We start from the raw sequence: 23,707 nt of genomic DNA, 5'->3' as shown, positions 1-23,707 counted from the left end.
GGAGGAGATCATAAGAGTGGAACCCCAGCTCTTCGGCTCACAGGTCCAGCACACCACCATAGCAAGGAAGGTGGAGCTCTGGCAGCGGATCGTGGACAGGGTCAACGCGGTGGGACAGCATCCCAGAAATCGAGAGGATATCCGCAAACGATGGAACGACCTACGGGGGAAGGTGCGCTCGATGGTCTCGCGACACAACATCGCAGTGCAGAAGACTGGAGGGGGACCCCCACCCACTCCACCCGAATTCACAACATGGGAGCAAGAGGTACTAAACATCCTGCATCCTGATGGCCTCGCTGGAGTACACGGAGGAATGGACTCTGGTAAGTACAAGGCCAACCACTTCACCCTCCCCCCCCCCCAGCATGCTAACCCCCACCCTCACCCCCAACCCCCCAGCACACATCCTCCCTGAGAATGTCTCCCCAGCACAACCCACCCAACACCAACACCTGCATGCCACCCCCAAACTATGGACACCCATCACCTAAGCATGACCACTGCACATACCCATCCCCCCCCCACAAAACACCCTTACAACACCTCCCCCAAGGGAATGCCAGCACTGGGGGACAAGGGCACCCATAAAACGCAAGCTAATGCACACACAGAAACAATAACCATACCCTCTTACCCCATGCAGGACCCGAACAACAACACACCGGTCAGGAGGGACCAGAAATGTCCATCCCACCCCCGGAACAGGCCCCTAGTGATGACAGCAGCTCTGTCGACCTGGAACCTGACGACCAGCCCGGACCATCGGGGACCTCTGGGCAGTCGGTTCCCCTCACCCAGACACAGGCCACTGCAGACCCAACCCCCTCTGGGAACAACAGCACAGCTCCCACCCAGCGGGCCCATGCCTCTGTCTCTAGGACAGGTCAAGCAGCGGTGTGTCTACCACTACAGGGCCCCCAGGGTAACCCACCAACCCAACAACAACAGGGACCTGGGGGCAGTGGGAGTGGGCACACCGTCCAGGGGACAGAGGCCCAGGGAAACAGGGCAACTCGGAGGGCTGCTGTGCGACAGGGGGGGGAGGAGAGGCCCAGGGAACCCACTCTCCAAGAGGCCCTCACCACCATCATGGCAGCCTACCACCACTCACAAGAGACGATGGCGACGGTACTGGCCAGGTTCCAGGAGATCCAGGCACAGCAGGAGCAACGCTACATGGGGTTCAGCGACCAACTCAGCAACATCTCAACCGCTATGGGGAGCATAGTCCAGGCCCTGAACCGTATAGAGGACACATTTCGGGACCATGTGGCATCACACAGGGCCCCTGTCACTAGCCAGGAACAGGAACAGCCTACCACCTCCGCCGGCGCTAGTGGACAGGAGGCCCCACCACAACGACAGCCCACCAGAACCCCACCTCCTGCTGAACAACAACCGCCCCGCAAAAGGAGCCTGAGATAAAAAAAAACGACAGAGTAGGATGTCAAGTCCCCCGCCAGCATCACATACCCCCTGAAGTCCTCCCACTGTTCCACATTGCCACCCTGTCAAACCTTGAACTGCCCCTGCTCCATCCTGCCACAGGCATATGGACAATGCACCTGTGAGACTGAGAACTGGACTCCGCCATGGACATTACTCCACCCCCACCCATCACTGTTTCACTATCATGTACCAATATCTATGCACTAATAATAAATCACACATTGCACTGAAATCAATCAGGACTCAGCCTGTCTTATTTACAAATGTATGACACATTACATATCAATTACGTATTATTAACATTGTGAATTACACATACCGAGGTAACTTAGCATTAGTCCATGGGCCAACCAAGCCGAGGTCACGCAGTGGCTCATACAGCACAGAAAAGGGAAGGGAAAATCAAACATCATGTTCATAGGTCTGGGGGGAAATCGACAAAGTTGAGATGCAGGAGGCTTTCAGGAAATGTAAAATGGCATGGGTGATTATTACCTGTGTGCTACTGGAAATACTGTTCTATTACTCTGTCCCTGTTGTCTGTGTCGTCCTCTGAGTCTTCCTCCTCTTCACTCTCCGCAGGCTCCACAGCTGCTTCAACACCACCATCTGCACCATCCTCCTGCAGGAAAGGAACCTGACGTCGCAATGCCAGATTGTGAAGCATACAGCAGGCCACGATGATGTGGCACACCTTCTTTGGTGAGTACATCAGGGATCCCCCAGTCATATGCAGGCACCTAAACCTGGTCTTCAGGAGGCCAAAGGTCCTTTCGATGATCCTCCTAGTTCGCCCATGGGCCTCATTGTACCGTTCCTCTGCCCTGGTCCGGGGATTCCTCACTGGGGTCAGTAGCCAAGGCAGGTTGGGGTAACCAGAGTCACCTATTAGCCACACACGTTGTCTCTGTAGCTGCTCCATCACATAGGGGATGCTGCTATTTCGCATCACATACGCGTCATGCACTGACCCTGGGAACTTGGCATTTACATGGGAGATGTACTGGTCAGCCAAACAGACCACCTGGACATTCATCGAATGATAACTTTTTCTGTTTCTGTACACCTGCTCATCGTCTTTTGGGGGTACCAAAGCCACATGGGTCCCATCAATGGCACCAATGATGTTGGGGATATGTCCAAGGGCATAGAAATCACCCTTCACTGTAGGCAAGTCACCCTCCTCTGGGAAAATGATGTAGCTCCGCATGAGTTTCATCAGGGCAGACAACACTCTGCTCAAAATCTTTGAAAACATAGGCTGAGACATTCCAGATGACATGGCCACTGTGGTCTGGAATGACCCAGTTGCCAAAAAATGGAGGACTGACAAAACCTGCACCAGAGGGGGAATCCCTGTGGGTTGGCGGATGGGGGACATCAGGGCTGGCTCCAGCTGGGCACACAGTTCATGGATAGTGGCACGGTCAAGTCTGTATCGAAGTATTATATGGCGTTCTTCCATTGTCGACAGGTCCACCAGCGGTCGGTACACGCGAGGATTCCTCCTTCTCATCGCAAGTCCCAGCGGACGGTGCCTAGGAAGGACAATATGGAGCACAGAGTCAGGGAAACCACAGGTACGTACAGACAGCTTGCACAGTTAAAGAATGGCAATGGGTTGAAAGGCGTGTATGTGTGGCAATGCAAGGCCTAGGCCTGTGTGTCGCAGTCAAAATTAAGCCATGTAGGCCCTTAAAATGGCGGCTGCCTGACCTGTGAAGTGGGACAATGGGATGTGAGGTCAATGCGCTGGCGGGGCACACCGTGGCGGTAGGCGGTCGAAGACCGCGGCGCAAAGCCGCATTGGTTAACATTGAAGCCTATGGGTTTCAGGAGCCAATGACGATGTGCGCCGGCGGTCGCGGTACGCACCGCCGCGGTACGCACCGCCGCGGGCGTGACCGCCATTTTCTATCTGATTAATCACTCGAGACCTGATCATCCACAGGAGAGGACCTATACTGCAAGTGCTGCTGTGACCTCGGTCTGGAAGATACAATGGCTGCTGCGACTGGGGAAAGGGCCCCTGCCTTCACGTCTGAAGAATTGGAGAAGCTCGTGGATGGGGTCCTCCCCCAGTATGCGCTACTCTACGGTCCTCCAGACCAACAAGTGAGTACACCGGGTGCACATGGAATGGGCTATGCCTGTGTGGATTGGGGTGGATGTAAGTTGGTGGGGTGGGGGGCGAATGAGGAGTGCAACGCCCGACAGATGAGAGCATGTGCCATATGGCAAAGTTGGTGGGGGGGGCCAATCACATCTAACATGCAGGTCATTGATGATTTCCTCCTTTCCACCCTGTACATGTCAAATAGGTCAGCGCCCATCAGAAGATCGAGATTTGGCGTGCCATCGCCAAGGAAGTCCGGAACTTGGGGGTCCACAACAGACGGGGCACCCACTGCCGCAAGAGGTGGGAGGACATCCGCCGCGGAACAAGGAAGACCGCAGAAACACTGCTGGGGATGGCCTCCCAACCTAGGAGGGGTGCCAGTCGCACCATGACCCCCCTGATGTCCCGGATCCCGGCGGTGGCCTACCCTGAATTGGATGGGCACTTTAAGACATCACAGCAGACACAAGGGGGTGAGTATCAGCACATTCTCCTATCTTTCTGCACAGTGGAGGCGTCTGGGTGGGGGAGGAGGGCTGTGGGTGACATTAGGCCAGGGCGCTTTCTGTAGTGTAGTCCTCTCCCTTAGGCATGGCCCTGTGCCCCCAGCCCCCACCTCTGTAGGGTGACAAGTACAGCCATTGAAGGTCCAGCATCTCCCATGTGCGCATTTGACGTCTCTTGGCTTGTTGTCCTAGTCAGTAGTACTGAGTAGTGTACCCCGAATGCGCGGCTTAGTGCATTAGGCTCCTGTGTCTGTCCTCTCCGCCAACGGTGTTAACATTGCATGCACTCAACCTGGTCTTCTTTTTTCTCCCCCCACCCTTTCTCTTCATCTTCTTGTGCATGTGTGCATTAGCATCATCAGGCGGAGGAGATTTGGCATCGGAGCACGAGGGAGCTGCAGGACACAAGGCCCCGGTGGGCCCAGGAACAGACACCGAGGGCACCAGTGATTCGGAGGGCGAGGGGAGAACCACGACGGGGAACGCTGGTGAGAGCAGCGACAGCGACACGTCCTCGGATGGGAGCTCCCTAGCGGTGGCGGCAACATCCGTGCCCCCCGCCTCTACAGGTACAGCCGCCACCCAGCGCACCAGCCCCGCCCTCCCAGCAGCCCCTCAGTCTTCGCTCCGTGCCCGTTCGCCCAGGAAGGCGCGCGTCTCCTTCCCCCCAGGCACCTCAGCCCCTGCCCCTGTTGCCCCTGCTGCCCTCAGTGCAGAGCTCATTGACCTGGTAAGGACGCTCATTGTTGGGCAGACGACCCTTTTGAATGCCATCCAGGGTGTGCAAAGGGAGGTGCAACAGAGCAATGCGTACCTGGAGGGCATTCATTCGGGTCAGGCTGCCCATCAACGAGCGTTCACTGCTCTGGCCTCAGCACTGACGGCAGCCATTGTCCCTGTTCACAGCCTCCCTCTTCTTACTGCCTCCAGCCTTTCTCTGTCTCCTGTTCCTCAGCCTATCCCATCCACACCATCAGACCAGCCTGCACACACCTCAACACCCAAGAGCAGCTCATCCAAACACAAGCCCACAGATCCCACAAACACTCACCCAAGCAACACCCAGATGCAGACATTCCAACAGTCACAACCACCTCTGTGTCCCCCTCATCCTCATCTCCCTCCTCCCTCCCTGTGACGTCTACACTCACACCTGCATGCACCCCAACATCAGCCAGTACTTCCATCACCACCTCACCCTCCAGTACAGTCCACACTCGTGCAGTCACCACCCCCACTGCCATTTACACGTCCCCTGTGTCCTCTCCCACTGTGTCTGTCACCCCCTCTTCCAAGACACACAAACGCAGGCAGCCACCCACCCAACAGACATCCACCTCACGACAGCCTACAGCACCAGCACCTTCACCCAATGACAGCACACCTGACTCTCCTACAACCACCTCCTCTTCCTCCACTTCCATCTCCACTTCTCCTACCCTTTACCTTGGCCCTAAAAAACTTTTCATGGCTAATCTTGACCCTCCGATGAGCTCCCCCCTCCATCTGCAAAGAGTCCCAAGAGCACTGCAGCCACCACCAGCCCAGCTTCGCGTGTCACTGTTGTGCATGGGATCTGGAGTCCACCCTTTGCCAGCAGTGACACATCGATCAGCAGCAAGGACACATCCAGCCCCCCCCCCGGCAAGAGGACCCGCAAAAACAAGGGCCGCCGTGCGAGGACCGACAGGGCTGCCCCCAAGGAGCAATGTGCGGCCACTTCACCAGCCACACCATCTAGGGGAGGCAAGGGCCTGAGAGCCCCATCAAAGGAGCGGAAGGGCAGCAGGAGCGCGGAGAAGGTGGACCCCACATGTCACATCCCAGCTGGGAAGGAGGACACTAAGGAGGCCAGGAGTCTGTCCCCGAAGGGTCCAGAAACGTCACGGTCCGAGGGCGACTGAGCAGGGAGGCCAGGTCTGGCTCCCTTGACCTGCTGGATGAGCACCGCTGAACAGGGCCCGCCGTGGAGAAGAGCACCGCTGAACAGGGCCCCGCCGTGCAGAAGAGCACTGCTGAACAGGGCCCGCCGTGGAGAAGAGCACCGCTGAACAGGGCCCCGCCGTGCAGAAGAGCACCGCTGAACAGGGCCCGCCGTGGAGAAGAGCACCGCTGAACAGGGCCCGCGGTGCAGAAGAGCACCGCTGAACAGGGCACGCCGTGCAGAAGAGCACCGCTGAACAGGGCCCCGCCGTGAAGATAGGCACCGCTGAACAGGGCCCCGCCGTGCAGAAGAGCACCGCTGAACAGGGCCCGCCGTGGAGAAGAGCACCGCTGAACAGGGCCCACCGTGGAGAAGAGCACCGCTGAACAGGGCCCGCGGTGCAGAAGAGCACCGCTGAACAGGGCCCGCCGTGCAGAAGAGCACCGCTGAACAGGGCCCCGCCGTGAAGATAGGCACCGCTGAACAGGGCCCGCCGTGCAGAAGAGCACCGCTGAACAGGGCCCGCCGTGGAGAAGAGCACCGCTGAACAGGGCCCGCCGTGGAGAAGAGCACCGCTGAACAGGGCCCGCCGTGGAGAAGAGCACCGCTGAACAGGGCCCGCCGTGGAGAAGAGCACCGCTGAAGAGGGCCCCGCCGTGAGTATAGGCACCGCTGAAGAGGGCCCCGCCGTCTCAAGCACCGCTCTGCTGGGCCCTTCATCTCAAGCACCGCTCCGCTGGGCCCTTCATCTCAAGCACCGCTCCGCTGGGCCCTTCTTCTCAAGCACCGCTCCGCTGGGCCCTTCATCTCAAGCACGGCTCCGCTGGGCCCTTCTTCTCAAACACCGCTCCGCTGGGCCCTTCTTCTCAAACACCGCTCCGCTGGGCCCTTCTTCTCAAACACCGCTCCGCTGGGCACCGCCGTCTCAAGCACCGCTCCGCTGGGCCCTTCATCTCAAGCACCGCTCCGCTGGGCCCTTCATCTCAAGCACCGCTCCGCTGGGCCCTTCTTCTCAAACACCGCTCCGCTGGGCCCTTCTTCTCAAACACCGCTCCGCTGGGCCCTTCTTCTCAAACACCGCTCCGCTGGGCACCGCCGTCTCAAGCACCGCTCCGCTGGGCCCTTCATCTCAAGCACCGCTCTGCTGGGCCCTTCATCTCAAGCACCGCTCTGCTGGGCCCTTCATCTCAAGCACCGCTCCGCTGGGCCCTTCTTCTCAAACACCGCTCCGCTGGGCACCGCCGTCTCAATTACTGTTTATGGTTCACTGTGCCCACCATGCCTCCTCCTTGACCAGTGGAGACTGTCATCCACCTGATGGACTGTGGCTTTGCACTCCCCAGGATGGTACAGTGGGCAGCCCACCCACTGTAGAGACATTGAGAGACTGTGGCTTTGCACTCCCCAGGATGGTCCAGTGGGCAGCCCACCCACTGTAGAGACATTGAGAGACTGTGGCTTTGCACTCCCCAGGATGGTACAGTGGGCAGCCCACCCACTGTAGAGACATTGAGAGACTGTGGCTTTGCACTCCCCAGGATGGTACAGTGGGCAGCCCACCCACTGTAGAGACATTGAGAGACTGTGGCTTTGCACTCCCCAGGATGGTACAGTGGGCAGCCCACCCACTGTAGAGACATTGAGAGACTGTGGCTTTGCACTCCCCAGGATGGTCCAGTGGGCAGCCCACCCACTGTAGAGACATTGAGAGACTGTGGCTTTGCACTCCCCAGGATGGTCCAGTGGGCAGCCCACCCACTGTAGAGACATTTAGAGACTGTGGCTGGCTCCTCGTGGATCTGGCGTCGTGGACTCATGTGGCTGTGGTGCCCCCCCATTCCCTTCCCCCTGAGGTGCCTGTAGTTTTTACATCTGATGCCCCTGCAGTGTTCTCTCCAAAGGACTCAGGTCTCCTGTGTGGGCTTTGCCCTTGTTTCTCAAAACTTTGGCCCACGGACATGATGAATTCGTAGGATGTGCAGGTCTTGTTACTTCAGTTATACACTGATGTGTATGTCATTTGTTTTCTTGTGAATATCTTTCATGGTTGTACGATAATTTTCAGGAGCTTTTTGGTACATAAATATTTATTCCAAATTTGATTATGTCCTAGCATTTTTCAGGGGTGTTTGGGTGGTGTCACTGTGACTTGTTGCTCTGCATTGGTGTGTACATAGTTGGGGGGGGGGGTCGCATATGTGTGTGCCCGTAACCTTTCGTCCTCCCCCCTCCCGTGTGTCGTAGGTGCAGTACTCACCGTTGTCGTCTGCGCCGGACTTCGTACTCGTGGAAGATGAGAAGGTAGACGAGAGCAGGTAGGATGTTTAATTCGGGTTCCATGCTGTCCTCCTTCCTCCTGGAGTGCGTAGTGGTGTGCGTTTTCCCGTTCGTAGTCTGTTTCCGCCGTGTTTTTATCGGCGGTGCTCTGCCCCGGAAAAGGTGGCGGATTGGTGAGTTGTGATAGTGTGGGCGGTACATTGTCTGCCGCCTGGCTGTTGGCGGTGACCGCCGCGCTGTTTGTTTGTACCGCCGTGGCGGGCGGAGTGTTAAAGTGGCTGTCTGTGTTGGCGGTTCCCGCCAGGGTCAGAATTCCATATTTTTTACCGCCAGCCTGTTGGCGGGTTGGCCGCCGCTTTAACACCGACCGCCAGGGTTAGAATCACCCCCAAAGTGCGTTTGTGCCCCCAATTTGACTCCTGACTGCCATGTAATCTCTACAGGTAGGGGCATCAAGGGGGCAGGCAGGCACCTAGGGGACTGGTGGGGGATGGAGTTCTGGGCTTTGGATTGGGAGGGGGACATTTGGGTTTTGGTTTGAGAGGTGGGCTTAGGTCGAGGCTTTGGGGAGGGTTGGGTACTCTTGGGAGGGGTTGATTTCTTAGCGGGGGAGGGGCATGGGTACTAGCAGGGGGCAGGGGAGCTCTTGGAGGTGGAAGGGCCGGACCTGGGGAGGTCTTGGAGGTTGAAGGGCCGGACTTCGAGAGGGACACGGAACGTTTAGGGGTGTCACGGGGTGGGAAAGGAGTAGGGAAAAGGGAAAACTCTTAGAGGAAGGCTTTCTTTGACACATGGGGACAGTCATAGCAAAAAGGTTTGGGAGTGGAGGGAGAGGGAATAGTTGTCTGAAGTGTAGTTGTGGATATCTTGGGTGCATGTGTGTGCGAAGTATGCTTGTGGGTGTCTGTTGGGTGGGTGAGTGTGGCCAGTGGTGTGTCCTGTGGTGCTTGTGTTTGTCTGAGCTACCCTTGGATGTTGAGGTGGATGCATGCTTGTCTGTCTGCGTGCTTTGCCTGGGGTTGGGAAGAGAGTTTGGGAATGGGAAGAGGAAGGTGGATGGCATTCATGATGGTCGACTGACCCACAGAGATCTACCTCAGGAGGTCAATATGGTCCTCACTGAGGTCAGCAGGGCAGAAAGGGGCAGTGGCAGAGGTGCCTGGGGCAAAGGAGATGTCTTCCCTCTCGGGTGAGCGGGCATGCATGGGTGGGGAGCTCCAGGGAGGGTGGTGGTAGAAAGGGGGTGGCGGACAGAGATAGTGATGGAGTGGTCCCAGATGGGTCCACCACCATCAGGGAGTGCCTTTGGAGGAGGATTCCGAGGATGATAATGTAGATCCTGTCTCCCATGTGGCACTCTCCTTGCCCTTCTGGCCACTGGGTCCCTCGCTGTCAGTGGTCTCAGCACTCCGGGTCCCATGGCCAGCGGCATCCCCACTCGCCAGTGCCCCGTCTCCTTTGCCTGCCGATGCTGATGTACACAAACAGAGAGAGAGTGGGGTAGAGAGGAAGAGAGAGGGTCATCACATTCTTCACATACACACATTACAACATGCACAACTGTAGGTATACATCTCCTGCCAGGGAAGTCCCAGTTTAAAACCCTCAGATCCTACATCATGTCAAAATATGATACTTCAAACTACACCATTTGTCATATATCTCACCAGCATCATAAGCGAAGTATTTGAACACTACTTGACCATCCCATTAAATCACCTGTAACTCTAAAGCAGCATACTCATTGTGGCCTGGCTTAAACAAATATTTCATCCCCATAGAGCTCGTCATTGTTCTTCATCTTATCAGTCAGGTTATCTGTCAACCTGCTCAGTACATCAACAAAAGTCATGTTCCATGCAAGGAAAGTCATCTCTCGTCACATACGACACAGCTCCTAGTCTTCAAATCACATGCCTAGCTGATCCTTCTGTACAAACCTGACACAATGGCAACATACACTGATAAATACACAACATGTGGCTGTCCCATATAGTGGCCATAACAATTTGATATTCCATGTCTGGAGAACAGCTGTGTCAATACATGTACCAAATCTGACAGGATTTTCTGCAGTCACTATTCACAGCCATTGCCAAATACACCATAACTCCATGTACTGCAACTGTGGGCTACCTAGCACACTTGATACATCCACTGACAATCACAGAGAGCATAGTTAGAATAACAATACCATGGACAGCATACAATTTGCTAGGAGGGCTCATAATATTCATATGACATGCTGATTTACAGCCGCAACTTGACAACATGAGTACACCTACTTCACTTTCAGCTGTCCTGGCATGTGCTTCCCACAAGCTAAGTCCTGACAAAACACTTGCCCACTGAATACCAATGTACACATGAGTTACTCATGCACCTACACGACTGCTATTGCGCTGACAACATATCCCACAACAACAACAGATGTATGTGAAATGGGAGTACAGCTAAACCTTGAAATCTGGCTAAAAAGAGGCGGGCAAAGACCAAATCCTGACCAAACAGCCCACATTAGCTAAATTAAGTGTAGCAAAGAATAGCTCACTATACATTATCAGCCACCAAGTATCCATTGAGACATGATGTAGGCAGGTAATACCATATGTAGTACTCTCGTAGGTATGGCATTGGCATATCTAGCATTGACAAAGCACATTGTCTAAGAGTAAAACTGCCTAGCCACTTACCTCTTCTACAACAAAGGCATTGGGATACAAGTTATCTGTCAACATGACAATGTAATGCCAAGAAATGTTAGGGGCTAATACACATGAGTCCCTGTTGTTGAATGTTCATCAGTTATAAACTTTACATACCCCATTGTATGATTATGAGTTGACAATGGGGACACCTGCTCAAACCACATATTGACAGTACTATATTGGCCATACCAATTGCCTGAATGGGATATCAGCCAATTTCAGGACACTGGACAACTAGGCCCTGTAACTAATATGCCAGGCCAAATGTTGCACATAGGGCAGAACCATTTAAACGAGAGTGGATTATTGGACCTGTGAAAACTAAATGGGAAGGATGATGCATCAGTTTACAGACATATATATAGCTGGGTAGAGTAACACAAGTGGCTCCGTCACATGTGCATCTCCACATGCAGTCATACATATTGCTGGACACAGGTAATCAACAAGTTTCCATGCACAACCCAAAGACCAGATCTCTATTTTTATAATGACAACTGGAGTACTATGTATTCCCAATAGTCAACATACCTGTAGCACCTACTACATTGTCACAGCTACTATACTGAGACAGCATACACCAAACTATCATAGGAAAGTACATGGCTTCAGTCAGTACTTACCCCCTTGTGGTTGCTGTGTTGCCCTCAAATGCCCATCCACCTCAGAGTAGGCCACCACCAAAATGCGAGACATTAGGGAGGGTCAGATTCCGAAGGGCACCCCTCCCTCATTGAGAGGACATCCCCAGCTAGGCCTCAGCGGTCTTCCGGGTCAAGCATCTCAGGTCGTCCCACCACTTTCTACAGTGGGTGCTCCGCCGGCTGTGGGTCCACACTTGCTTGGTGATGGCACTCCAAATCCCCTTCTTCTGATGGTTGCTGACCTGCATGGATGACAGTGACAAAAGGAGAAAGTCATGTCCACATGCACTATACCAATAGGAGTGGATAGTACATATCCGTCACAGCAAGTTGGCACACATACCCATCCTCTCTGCTCACACGCCTTCACAATATGCCATCTGCATGCATCAACACCTTGACAAGTTTACATCAACGGTACACCATCAAACACAACACCTATCACACATTGCTATGACATTGGACTCACCTGCTCCTCTGGTGCTCCATATAGCTCCATATAGCAGTCCATACAGGGGTCGGACCGCCTCTACTAGATTTTCCAGCTCTTCAGGGGTGTAGGCTGGGGCCCTATCACCTGCCGGACATGGCCTGATAGCTCCCAGAGGCAGTACACAGCAGCCCAGGTAGTGGAGGTCTTGCTGACAGCAGTGTCAGGAGTCAAGTGAGCAATAATGCAGAAGATGGCGGTCACGGCCTCCACATACATGACCGTCACCGCTGGTGGACATCGCGGTTGTCCCAAAGCTGCCAAATGAAGCAATGTCTTCCAATGGGAAGTTACACCACGGTTGTGACCACCTAACGCCATGGCGACTTCCGCTGCCGGACTTAGGTCACTTCCACCTGTCCAGTACTGTAAGTCAGGCACCTGCCATTTTGAGCACATTTCATGTATGGAAGTGTGTCCTAATCTGTATCATATACTTAACCTCCTTTTGTGCTGTACATCTGTACATACTGCCCTCATGTTCAGGTGACATATTGTGCAAATGTGCTGTTAAAGCTGTGTTGTGTGAGGACATGTGGTGATAGCTCTGTACAGCTACTCAGAGGTTACTATTTGTCAGAAAAAATCTAATAAATCCAACAATATGTGAGAATATATGTATAACTGATGGGTACCTCTGTTATAATCTTTGTATGTTCCATGGGATAAGTGATGTAGAAGCTATCGTATGGGTATGTGAAGAGCCTATATCAGGTGATACAAAGTACCTATCTGTGTGCCCCTGCTTTGTAGGTAGATTACCATGAGCCTGACGTCTGTATCTTGCATCTTTGCATTTTATGACACCATTGCATACATCCTGATAGTACTCTCAGTCATGCTCTATGTGCCGATTATAAAGTTGTGTTGACCTGGAATTCAACCTATTTTACATCTGTCCTGTAACATTTCTGTTGTAAAGAGTCTCCTGCTGATGGAGTCTCCATTTGATATCCATTACAATAGCTGTTTGATACGGGAGGGATTACAACACCCAAATTGGCATGCATAACTATTGTACATGGATTATAAAGGACACATATAAAGTACCTGTGTTTAAGTGTGATCTATTGTGCATCTCAAGAGGAAAACTGTAACCATTGTACTAATATATATGAACATGACAGTGATGGATGAAGTCATGGTGAATGATTTCATCAGGGTAGCTGCTACACCAGTTGATAACACAAGTACAGTGTCCTTGTACAATGGGAAAATTGAGTTAGCTTTCAGAACAGTCAACATGGTGTATGTGTGGCACACAAGGGGGACTAATCAGGAGAAGTTCACTTCCTGGGAGTGGGTTTGGTCTTGGCATCTGCTCCTGCTGGATGTCTGGGTGGAATCCATGTTTGTGGGGGAGTTCTTCAGCTACAGAGGGGAGCAGTGTCTGAGGCATGACCTTCCCCTGGCAGGGCCTCTATTCCACTAGCAACCACAGATGTTGAAGGGGCAGATGTTACATTGTTAGTGAAAGGTGCCAGATGTTGTGTAGAGAACTAATCAGTGTGGTATTGATGTCCCGCAGCACCCCTGCAGTGGTAGCCCTGTGGGCATTTTGTGCCTGCCACTGCTGCATGACTTCCTGTTGGTGGTCCCTCTGCAGCCTTTGATTTTCCCCCAACATAGTAATGATTTAGCCCATCCTGTCTTGGTAACTTTGGTATGCTCCCAAGACTTCTGAGATGATATTGTGGTCAGTTGTGTCCCTTTGAGGGCCCATCCTCTGGCCCACAGCATCCCACCTACCCTAACCCCAGTGTACCCACTCCCATTGGTTGCAGGTCCATCATTGTCAGGGGTGGGAAGGGGAGACTCGGGTACCTGTACAGTGGGGCACACAATAGATGACACAGTCCTTGGGAAACAGTTTTGGGGGTGAATGGTTGCCTGTGATGTAATTGCAAAAAGATTGGTAGGCTGATGTGGACAGGGTGAGGCTGAGAGTTGTTGACTGACCATGTGTCCCATATGGGCCGGGGTGTTCGTCAATATCCAGACATCCAAAGCTGTTGTCCTCATTGAGGCCTTCATCCTGAGGGGAATTGACAGTCTCAGGTATCCTCTCCATGGTGGCAATGGCAAGGTTACCTGTGGAGGGAGTGAGACACAGAGTTCAGGTTAAAATGTGTGTTTATTTGCATTTGTGTGAGATGCAGACAGTGACCTAACATGATTCCCTGCAATGACATTGACAGCTGCTGCACAGCATACCTTTGTTGTACATACACTTGATATCCATACTCCATGTTTAGAGTAGTTACGCTAGATTGGTATAGATTGCACTGCAGATGGGATACAATATTGTCTGATTATTGACATGACTGTTCATCTCTGTTACCTTGTGAACAGTCAGGCATGCTAGATGTCACACATTAAAGCTGCACAATGCATAAAGGTGTCCTAGTGGGAACACAGTATGTAGGTATGCAAGGGAAATTGTCCTGTATCTAGATGTTGTGCATGTGCATCGACCCAGCCATCTTACCTTGCAACCCAGGTCAGTGTATTTTTGGCTTGAGATATTTGATCTGTGGCCAGTATGAATGGTCACTCAGCTGTAGCTGTGTTTTACTTTGGTTGGTATTGTGAGTGTGCAATTGCATTGCTGTCATTGCCATGCCATGGTCCTCACCGGTACACTCTAGATGGTGTAGCTAGTAATTGAGTTGTATATGCATTACATGTGATGTGTTGTGCAAATTCCAGGTTTTCACAATGATGGGTTAGTGCATTCTAAGAATTGTACTGCTATGATTAGCCTGTAGTTAATGTGCCATCACCAAGGGCTGTGAGGGCATTTGGCTCAGTGGAGAAGTGGCATGCCAGAGATGGGTATTAGGTGATTTAATGAGAGGTGTAGTGGCTAAAATAGTTTGTTAGGGTGGGCTTGAATGGTGAGGAAGCATGCAGGACAACACAATTGTGTGACATAAACATTGTGGGTACTTACCAGACTCCAGTCCCCCGGTATTCCTGTGAGGCCCTCAGGATGCAATATTGCAAGACCTTCTCCCCCCATGATGTGAAGGTAGGGGGAGGAGGTGGAGGGCCACCGCCAGTCTTCTGTACGACTAGCTGGTGCCTGGATGCCCTAGAACGTACCTTCTCCCATAGTTTGTTCCACCTCTTCCTGATGTCCTCCTTGTGTGTGGATGACTGCCTACAGAATTGACCCTGTTGACTATCCTTTGCCACAACTCAATTTTCCTGGCAATAGATGTTTGTTGGACCTATGTTCCAAACAGGTGTGGCTCTACCCTTACTATGTCATTCACCACGACCCTGAACTCGTCATCAGTGAAACGTGGGTAATTTTTGTGGTGACATGGCTTTGGTTGTGTAGATGGTGTGTGTTGTGAGTGTAAGGGTGCAGTGTTGGGTAATTGTTGAGGTATGGGTGCTGCGATGTGAGTTGTAGAAGGTCATAGAGGATTGTGTGTGCTAGTGATGTGTGTATTGTGATCGTTGTGCTGATGTGGGGTGTGTGTTGAGTAAAATGTGTATGTGTGCTATACTACAACTATTCTTTTTTGGCATCTTGGTGTCTGTGTATGGCATTCTGGATGCAAATGATTGTGGGTTGTGTAGGGGTGTGTTATATAGTGCTGTGAGTAGGTGTGTCTGGTGTGTGGATATGTGTCAGATGTGGGGTATTAAACTATCCAATGTGGTTCTGACAGAAGTGAGTTGTGACCCCCGCGTTTCGGCCCACCAATGGTTTTCCACCATGGAAGACCAGCTGTGGTGATTTGTGGATCGTAACTTGGCGGGTGCAATTGTGTTGGGCTGGCTGTGCTGCTGGTGGAACCGCCTATTTTCTGTCCTCCAGTGTCCAGGCGGTTTCAGAAATGTTGCTGTTTTTTGGCAGACTTCACAGTGTGACTCAATACAGCGGTCGCATTACCGCCAACATGGCAGTCTTTTGGCGGCCGCCACCGCGTCGGTCTTCCCCAAAAGACAGCCAAAGTCGTAATGAGGCCCATAGTCACCTACACATATCATCCTTCCTAATGCTTTCATGTCGTTTTACTCCATAGGCACTATTTACCCAAAAATAAAACAAGAGGTGTTTACCACAAAATCATTAACTACACGAACCTTATTGTAGCCTCTACAATATAAAGTAATAAAAAGTAGCTAAAATAATCAGTCACAGGCAGCCTCCATTTGCGCCTTCATTCACACGGCTTCATCACCAATGCACTCCTTTCCTTTTAATGCAGGTTGAGACGAATTGGCTTTGCTAATGCTTATTCCTTACGGGGACAACCTCTCCCTATAGCTCTTTTAGTTGTCTCTTCTTCCTCCCCTCTTCCTTTTTGTTTCTAAATTATTTTCCTGATCATTTCCTCGCCATTTCCTAATTTGTAAATTTTGTGTTGCATTGAATGTTTGGCTTTTTTTGTTTTTTTTTATTTTCAGAAGTAACACTTTTACAATGATACTTTGATAAGTCATAATTTTAAATTCCTCGGATATTATGTTATCATTTTTACATGTGCAGGTACTTTGGTTTATACCGATACTACTAAATCTTACCTTTTGTCTAGGAATAATATAGGAAGAGAAACACCAGAGGAACCAGGGGTGAGATGTAGTAGGTGGTACCTTGGGGGAGTGATATATCAAAACAGCTATTGACATTTATCCACCATAATCTCAATATTCCTTCCTAACTCTAAGACAGATCTCCTTCCCTTTTTAACTGCCCCAATATAATAGATTCTCTGTTTCTCTTTCATTTTATGGATGAAGCAGGGTGTGTTCCCTGTCCTTTCCAGTTCCCAACATGGCACATACCTCACTTCTCCGACACCTTCTTTCCAAGTTTCCTCTTATGATGTCCCTTACACCAGTCCATCTTATCTTACTCTGCCCTTTAGCCATCCCTAAATAAACCTATGCCCAGCCCAGGTCAATGTGAGATTGGAATGTTGATGGTAAACAATTCCAATTGATGGGGCCTGTAGCAAGAAGCTGCATCCACCCATGCTTTCCTTCCTGTATCTTGTGATTAGAGACGATAAAACTGTTAGTAAATTATGAACAACCATTTTCAAGGCTGCCCATAGATCCAGCAGGACCAGTGCTGATATTATACTTTAGTCCCATCGCTTGCATGTCGTCAAGCACAGAAGGTACAACAAATGAGGTGCTTTGCATAGGCTGAAGCCGGCCTGAAGAGGATCTAAGATTATGCTTAATTGAAGGGGGTGGCATAGAACAAGTGCCCCATGAGCTTCCAGCAGTTTAGTGGGGTAAGGTAGCAAGGGAATCAGGTAGTAATTCTTCAGGAATGTAGGGTCTTTGCCCTATTTTTTATAGTGGAGTCACAGTTGCCTTTTTAAATGAGTTAAGTATTATCCCTTGCAAAAGGGATGCTTTCAATAAGGACTGGAGTGGAACCAACATTTCAGGTGATAGATGTTTTAAACTCCTCGAAGAGATGGATGAACAGGTGACCCAGATATCAATAATCTTGGGCAACTATTGAGTAGTTGCCAAAATTATGAAGAAAGAAATGCATCATCAAAAGTCAAATAAATTGTGCTGCATGAATTAATGTCCACATAGTTTGTGGCACTACAACCATGCAGTCAATTATTTTTACACCCTTTAATATTGTACAGGCAAGGGTTTCACCTCATCATTTGTTACTAGTTGAGCAACCCCTGAATCCACCAGCAAGTCAAAGGTGGCCATTTTCAAAGGAATTTCCACTGTGCATCACCTGCATGTAGCACTTCTTTACAACTTGTCTTTTTGATACATGCAAATTTGAACCTTTTTTAACTATGCAGGTGATGTTAGTTTGGTTTCTTGCAAATACATTAAATTGAAATTATAGGAAGAGATCCCATGGATGCAGAATCCTACAGATGAAAAACCTGCAATGTTGTGGAACTTTACAGACACGTGCTTGCACTAGGTACTTCAATTCAGTGTCTTTTTCTTCTATCCATAGGAACAACACAGCCTGCTGCTGCCCTGGAGACCATGTGGCTTTTGCCTCATGGTGCCAGGTTTGGTGGGATAGAGCAGCTCAGCTGTGGATGGAAAAGACTGAGGCTAATGTGGTTGTCCTTTGCTGGTTGAATGAGTTGGAGAAGGAATGGGGTGGAAGCAGCAGCTCCGCCCACCTCCAATGAACACAACGTGGCATTAGCAAGTGATCACTTCAGCTGCTGCCACAGCCAACAGAACCACAACACCTCTGTCCCTCGAGAGCAGCTGGCTGCAGCACTCTACCCAACACAGCCACAGAAGTTCTTCTCTAGAGATTTGTGGGAGAATTTGGTAAACCTGGCAGAGGGCCAGGAAAAAAATTAACATAAACTTTCAATTTTAGAGGGACATTTTGTCCCTGTGCTGTAGGTGTCACAGTCTGTTACGTTCAAGTTCAGTCACTTTCTTGACAGTCCAGCTCTTATAAAAAGAAATGTCCAGCGCTGACTAGGGAATGAAAGAAAACATCACATGTTTGTAGCACACATCCAGTATAGCGGCAAATATGTTTTCCTTGCTGTACATGATCTATTGCTGTAGCCTATTATTCTTCTCCATACTAATTAGTATGCTGTTGACCAAAACATATAACCATTAATATAGTTAAATGTTTCTTCCATCTCACACAGTTGGGTCTGAAGTAAGTATAACAATGGGATGGCCTGGCTCCATCCTGCTTACAGACTTTCCACATCAAAACCACAAAGGGTGCAAGCATTGTGATCACACCATGAGCTCCTTTTTTCAAATTCTAACAACATGGCTTTGGTAGTTGCAACCACTCTTCTTTTCAGCACACAATCATTTGCAGACTAGTATGGTTCAAACTGGCTTTGCAACAAGTTGGTGTTCCAGTGACTCACAATGTTCTCATTAAGGGATTTTGTGGGGAGCTTGTTACTGCGCTGAATGGCCCATAAATGCTTTTGCGATTTCAAGGAATATTAACACCAGGAAAAGCCTGTGACATATGACCAGTATGTTGGGGAGTGCTGCTTCTTTCTTGAGGAAGTCTTACTCAATCAGGCTGCTGCAATATGCTAGATTGAGCACCCCGGAATATCCTTCAGTGTTGCTGCCATTGCTGATTTGGAATCCAATCCTGAGACCCTTGGGCTCAGACCATTCATAGATTTTGGCATCTAATATAGGATATTGCCAGCTGTGTGCATTTTCTCTATGGAAAACATTATAAAATGTTGCCAGTGAATGAACATCTTGAAAAAAAGTGGTATTGGTGACACCAGTGAGCAGCCTTTTTAACCTTCATGAAGATGACCCATTGCACAGTAATGCACATTAAGGGGCATGTTCACAAATGTAAATATAAATGTGCAGATTTATCCTCATGTATATTTACTACTACGCCTAGGTTTGAGTCTACACTTTGCGATTCATAATTTCAAATTTACCCTTAAGTGTAGACTTGCATGTCTTCATCCCCTAAAAGGGCCTCCTAAAACATGATTACAAGAGTTAAGTTACTACTAGTAACTATTCACATGTTGGCAGAGATCTCCACCCTTGTAGCAGAGATCTCTCAATAGAAAATTGTAGGGAAAAAATTAATCTTTATTATTCTTTTAAATTTTTTTATATTTTAATATCAAATATAAATGTAAATTAATTAAACATATGTATTATGAAACACAATTAATACAACAAAATGTTACACACATTGACTCATAAAATTAAGGCCCTCATTACAACCCTGGTGGTAAATGCCACCTACTGCCGTGCTGACGGCCGCCAACATACCGTGACCGCGGCGGTATTCCGCTACGGGTATTATGACCCACACTGAGAAATCCGCCACTATACAGACACCCACACAAGTCCGCCACACCAAAGGTCAGTGATAAACTGGCGATAGCAAAACCCACACGTTACGCCAACAGGAATATGCCCACAGTATCACAACCCACGAATAACCGCAGCGGTCTTTCAACCAAAGTACACATACATCTACAAAACTACACCACATTGGACAATTCAAACTACACACACCTGAAACACATACACACACCACAACCACACACCCAATCCAATATAAAACACACACCCACATTACCCACAACCCCTTACAGCGAAAAAAAAAGATAGCAAACAGAGAGAGACAAGCCAGGAGCACCTACTCGATCTGAGCCACAAAACACGATCACCCATACACCACACACCCCAACACAGCACCCCACACACCCTCACACATATCATTCACACCACATCCATGGCACCCCAAAGACACCCCAGATTTTCAGAGGAGGAGCTAAGGGTCATGTCAGAGGAAATCATCCGGGTAGAGCCACAGCTATTCGGATCACAGGTGCAGCAGACGTCCATTGCTAGGAAGATGGAGCTATGGCAGAGAATTGTGGACAGGGTCAACACCGTGGGACAGCACCCCAGAACAAGGGATGACATCAGGAAGAGGTGGAACGACCTACGGGGGAAGGTGCGTTCCGTGGTTGCATGACACCAGGTAGCAGTACAGAGGACTAGCGGTGGACGCCCACCTCATCCCCCACAACTAACATCATGGGAGGAGCAAGTCTTGGTGATCATGCATCCTGAGGGCCTGGAAGGATTAGCAGGAGGACTGGACTCTGGTAAGTCAAATCTTTGCTACTATATTCCCCCAATCTGCATGCCATCACATACCCCCACCCTCACACTCACTCCCATCACTCCACCACCTCACACATACCCCACTATCACAATCCACCCATCCCAATACCAAGCCCTGCATGCCACAACAATCCATGGACCCCCATCACAGACCTGCATGGACACCCATCTCCACAGCATGCCCAGTAGAGAGAATCACCTAGCCCACAAAATCATGACACACACAAGGCAAAGCTGACAGGGAAATCACAACCATACAGGGCAACACATCCATGCACAAGATGGCACACGCAGATACAATAACACTGCATTTGCATCCCCACAGTACCCCTTCTCAACATCATCAGAGAGGACTTGCCAGCAACATCCAGTCCCCCCCAGTAGAGGCACACAGTGACGACAGCAGCTCTGCATGCCTGGATCACGATGACCAACCTGGCCCATCAGGGACCTCTGGACGGTTACCCTGCCACAGTCCCAAACCACCACAGAGCCTCCCCCCCTCAGGAAACACCAGCACAGCACCACCCAGCGGGGCCATGCCACTGTCCACAGGACACGTCAATCAGCAGTGTGTCCACCACTACAGGGACCCCAGGCAACCCTGCAAACACAGGGCGATCAGGGACCTCGGGTCAGTGGCAGTGGGTACACAGTTCAGGAGACAGAGGCACAGGACAACAGGGAAGCTGGGAGGTCTGCTGTGTGACAGGGGGAGGACAGGCCCAGGGAACCCACTCTCCACGAGGCACTCACCAACATCCTGGGAGCATACCACCATTCCCAGGAGACCATGGGCCAGATACTGGCCAAGTTGCAGGAGACCCAGCGGCTGCAGGAGGGACAGTACCTGGGGATCAGGGTGGACCTCAAACACATCTACACCATCCTGGTCACCATTGCAGGGGTGCTGGCTGATATGGCCAACACCATGAGGGAGTCAGTGGCACACCGACGGGCCCCTGACACTAGTGACACCGAAAAACAGCCCTCCACCTCCGCCGGCGCTAGTGGACAGGAGGCCCGCCACAGGAACAACAGGCCACCAGCACCCCACCCCTTGCAGTAGGAGAACCACCCCGCAAACGGTCCCTGCGATCCAGGCAGAAGGCAGAGAACATTGCCAAGATCCCCGCCAGGAAATAAGACTCTCCTGATTGTCACCCTTCTGTCCCACTCTGTCACCCGGTCCACCTTGAAATGCCATTGCTCCCCTTCCTAAGCCCTATTGGAAAATGCACCTGTGATACCAAGAGACTGGACTCTAACTGTACATTCCTCCACCATCACCCCAGCCCATTGCACATCCCCCTCTACTTATGAGCACTTAAATAAACACCCTTGGAACAAATACAAATCTGGAGTCTGTCAAATGATTCAAATATGTATTAGTACTACATTAGCAAAGCATTGCAAGTCATATGTACAGTTAAAGGTACATTGGAATGACCTTTAGTGGGCAGCAGTAAACATACCAGGAGCCAGAATGGGCCACAGAGATCTGAAAATAGAGATGCCAAAGGGTACAGTAAGTGGCCACAGACATAGGGAAATCAGGCTGCCATGTACAATGTCCAACAGAAAACTGACAAGTAAAGTGAAGTGACAGTGTCTTACCTGTGTGTCACTGGAAGTACTGCTGTATTATATTACTTCTGTTGTCCACATCTTCTTCCTCTGCCTCCTCTTCCTCACTGTCCACAGGCTCCACTGCTGCCACAAGACCATCTCCAGGCTCATCCTCCTGCAGAAAAGGCACTTGGCGTCGCAAGGCCAGGTTGTGCAACATGCAACGATGATCTGGCACACCTTCTTGGGTGAGTAGTACAGGGATCCACCTGTCAGATGGAGGCACCGGAACCTGGCCTTCAGGAGGCCAAAGGTTCTTTCAATTATCCTCCTTGTTTGCCCATGTGCCTCATTGTGACGTTCCTCTGCCCTTGTCCTGGCATTCCTCACTAGGAATGAGAGGTTGGGGTAACCAGAGTCACCTGCAAATATCGAGGGATATCTGTTAGACACACACTAACCCCATACCCAGACACTAACTTATACTGGGTGGGGACCTTGGGCTCTCCTATTAGCCACACCCGATGCCTCTGGAGTTGGACCATCACATATGGGATGCTGCTATTCCTCAGGATAAATGCGTCATGCACAGAGGATACTTGACATTCACATGGGAGATGTACTGGTCTGCCAAACACACCATCTTCACATTCATAGAGTGATAGCTTTTTCTATTCCTGAACACTTGTTCATTTCTCCGGGGGGGGGGAACAAATGCCACATGTGTACCATCAATGGCACCAATGATGTTGGGGATATGTCCCAGGGCATAAAAGTCAACTTTCACTGGGGCCAAATCCTCCACCTCTGGGAATACGATGTAGCTGCGCATGTGTTTCAGCAGCGCTAACAACACTCTGGTCAACACATTGGAGAACATTGGCTGAGACATCCCTGATGCAATGGCCACTGTAGTTTGGAAGGAACCACTTACCAGGAAATGGAGCACTGACAGGACCTGCACTAGAGGGGGGATACCTGTGGGCTGGCGGATAGCTGACATCAGGCCTGGATCCAATTGGGCACACAGTTCTTGGATTGTGGCCTGATCAAGTCTGTATGTTATGATAATGTGTCTGTCCTCCATTGTCGCAAGGTCCACCAGGGGTCTGTACACCGGAGGATGTCGCCATCTCATATTCATCCTCAGCGGTTGAAGCCTATGGAGGAAAACGGTGAGCAGAGGGTCATATTCAGACATCAATTGGAATTATGATGTATCTTTTCCTTAACAGAACCAGTAAATGAATCCGAGAGTCAGTTGCTGTGCCAATGTCTGCTGTGACGCAGTTAGGTGCCATGCCCTGTGCCCCCCTGAAATGGCAGCTGCCTGACCTCTGAGGAGGGACAAGTGGAAATGAGGTAATTCTGCTGGCATTGTGCG

This window comes from Pleurodeles waltl, chromosome 8 (genome assembly GCF_031143425.1).
Source record: "Pleurodeles waltl isolate 20211129_DDA chromosome 8, aPleWal1.hap1.20221129, whole genome shotgun sequence".
In the NCBI taxonomy this organism is placed as follows: domain Eukaryota; kingdom Metazoa; phylum Chordata; class Amphibia; order Caudata; family Salamandridae; genus Pleurodeles; species Pleurodeles waltl.
Note: the sequence above shows the minus strand (reverse complement) of the source record.